Genomic DNA, 2,884 nt, shown 5'->3' on the forward strand with positions numbered 1-2,884 from the left:
GCTGATTTCACGATATGGATGAATAGTTTGTGAATTCTTTTGTACCAGCACTAATCAATTATTGCACATTGCTCAGAATCCTCACATCATTAATATTTTCATTACTTTAGTGCCGGTTCTAAACAAAATAAAAGGTCAGGTTGCATCACCACTGCACCTCTGTCTGATCTGGAAGTGATCAATAAATGAAAAAACTTGTTTGTTTTCATATTCTGATCAGTTTTTACGTGTTTGGATACTTTGCTTTCATCATATGTTGCACACACTAGAAGGCAGTTGTTTGAAAAAATAAAGTACATATTTATTGAGATAGAATTTTGAAGCTGGCTTTATTCAAAGTTCAGATTTCTGAACTTAAAATTATGTAAATAAAGACATATTTCCATGTTAATTTCCCCAACTTCCCTTTAAAATATAGCACTTTTGTCAGGTTCAGGAATGTTATTTTACTGTCACTGTGTTATCATTTACATACACTGTCATTATTTCATCATTATTTCATTAGTCTGCATCACTTAGTATCAGTTGATCATCAAAATTATCATGTATCATTTATCATTTATTCCAGAGCACGCAGAATAAAACACATTCCAGATAGAATATTCTATTATGCAAGAGCACCAGCATGGCTGTAGCTCCAGGCGGTCCACAGTAAGTCAGATAAGGACACTTGAACCTTTGTTGGCCTGGACCTACAATCTCACAAAACTGCACACTTGTGTACACAATTGTTTATGTTCCAAATACCGATGATGGGAAACATCTGGTGTCAAGCCTGGGAAAGGGTTGTTGTTCTGAGCAGAGGAGTTCTGGGAATTGTTCTGACGTCATAACGGCTATAAAGCTTTCTGTAAAGAGCAGAAAGGCGAAGACCGGCTTCCCACACTGTACAAGCTGTGTGTGTGTAATAAATCACTTTTTGGACACCTCCGGGGACTCTGTCTGTGCTTACACTTTTGAAAAATTTTAATACAAAGAAATGTTCCTAATCTTCCTCATCATTTTGGTGCTACCCTGCCAGACAGGTAGGCAGCAACAGCAGCCAAGTTTGTGAATGTGATAACTTGTGAAGGATTTTCAAACTGATACTAAAAATATCAGGCAAGTCTAAATCCCGGTGACCTTGAACTCAAAGTCAGAAGTTTTCCTAAAAGTGTTGGGAATGCAAAAACTTGAGAACAAGGCGAGGTGGATTTTGAAATGTAAACCATGTGTGTATTTACTAGGAAGATGAGGGGTAGCACTCGTGACCGTCAGTATGTTTTTTTACTGTCTGATCTTAATGCTCTTTACTCAGCTGGAAATGGCCGAGACAGATGCTGCTTCAAGTTTTACCCAGGAAGAATTAGAGCAGACCTTGTGGAGTCGTATTACCTGACTGATCACCGATGCCAAAAGCCTGGTGCCATGTAAGTGAAGAAATCTGGGTTTATTTCTTGTCATAATTTTTAACACAATGGCTGAAATTACTGTAAAGAAAAATGCGCAGTATGACCATTGTAACAGCATATTTGTACAATTCAAAATTAAAATTATGCACATGATGCAAAGTTACATTTCTGAACTGAAAGTTATGTAAATAAGGACATTTTTTCATGCTAAACTTCCCACTTTCCATTTGAAATAGAACACTTTGGAAAATTTTGTTATTTGTACTTTTTTATTAAAAAAGAAAAAAGAACAGATAATAACAGCAGCATTTCTCTTTGTTTCAGCTTTGTTACCAAAAAGGCTCGTTCAATCTGTATGGATCCGTCTCTCTCCTGGGTCGATAGCATCATGAAAACGCTGGACGAGAGCACTTTTTAAACCAGCTGCCTGCTCATCATTTCATTTTGTTCTGCTTTATCAGATAATATCATATCCAATGTACCTTTATGACTTTTGTAATTAGTGCAACTCTGTCTCAACTGATCCAAAGCTAGTTATTAGCCTGAAGCAATCCACTGAAAAGTCCTTTGATTGTGTAATGTCTCTTTGCTTTGTGTTATGTGTTATCCTCCAAAATAAACACCACAAAAATACAAGCGTGTGAAACTTTTTCTTGTCTCTTCTTCATTTCTTCTAAGCTTTACGAGTTGCCAAGTCTTCCTTACATACTGTGTGAAATAACACTTTTAAAATAAATAACACATAATTTGGTCGATTCTGAAAGTATATATGCAACTGATTTGTAGCTGTATGTAAATGTTTGGCTTTCCCTCGATGCACCAACTAAGAATCTTATGGTTGAGCTATCATTGGAATTTCATTTGGAATTAAAAGTAAATAATTGACTCTTTAATAATAATAATTTTCTGGCCCAGTTCTGTCTTTTTCTTCTTAACTACCACTGCTTTTACAAATTGCTAATGATTAACTGGTTTCCTGTCCAAACTTCACCTCTACTGTTGCCCACTGTCAGCTGGGACAGACTTCCTGAGCTACTGGCTAGAAGACACCTTAGTTAATGCTACTCTGTCTGCTGGTCTCTGAACTTGTTGAGCTTTATTGAATGCTTGCCTGTTGATGAACTCGCTACTGACAACATATCAAGTAACTCTCACTTTAAGTAAAAAACAACAACAAAAACACCCAAACAAAGAACAACTACTTCCTTCTGTGAGTTCTGTTTTGAGTCTTTATGTAGTTTGTCAGAGATATTAGAGAAGTTATATTAGAGGAAATGGCCCAGCACTCAGTGTTAGACCTATAACTCTTGTACAATAGATGTTTTTTGGAAGGTAAAAGATGCTACTGACCTTTAATTCAGTTCAATTCAATTCAATTTTATTTATATAGCGCCAAATCACAACAAAAGTCGCCTCAAGGTGCTTCATAGATACAGAGAAAAACCCAACAATAATATGACCCCCTATGAGCAAGCACTTTGGCGACAGTGGGA

The 2,884-nt window shown here is 36.4% G+C and overlaps 1 long non-coding RNA gene across 1 annotated transcript; it reads left to right on the plus strand.

Annotated features, from left to right (window-relative positions):
- Positions 1-851: 851 nt before the first annotated feature.
- LOC146715337 (uncharacterized) lies at positions 852-2,027 on the plus strand. The gene is made up of 3 exons (XR_014918952.1): positions 852-1,025; positions 1,298-1,409; positions 1,716-2,027. It is a non-coding gene; the product is annotated as an uncharacterized LOC146715337 (long non-coding RNA).
- Positions 2,028-2,884: the final 857 nt, after the last annotated feature.

Source organism: Copadichromis virginalis, linkage group LG3 (assembly GCF_057382275.1).
Source record: "Copadichromis virginalis isolate Kocher_CV1m ecotype Utaka linkage group LG3, C_Virginalis_male_GT1.1, whole genome shotgun sequence".
Lineage (NCBI taxonomy): Eukaryota > Metazoa > Chordata > Actinopteri > Cichliformes > Cichlidae > Copadichromis > Copadichromis virginalis.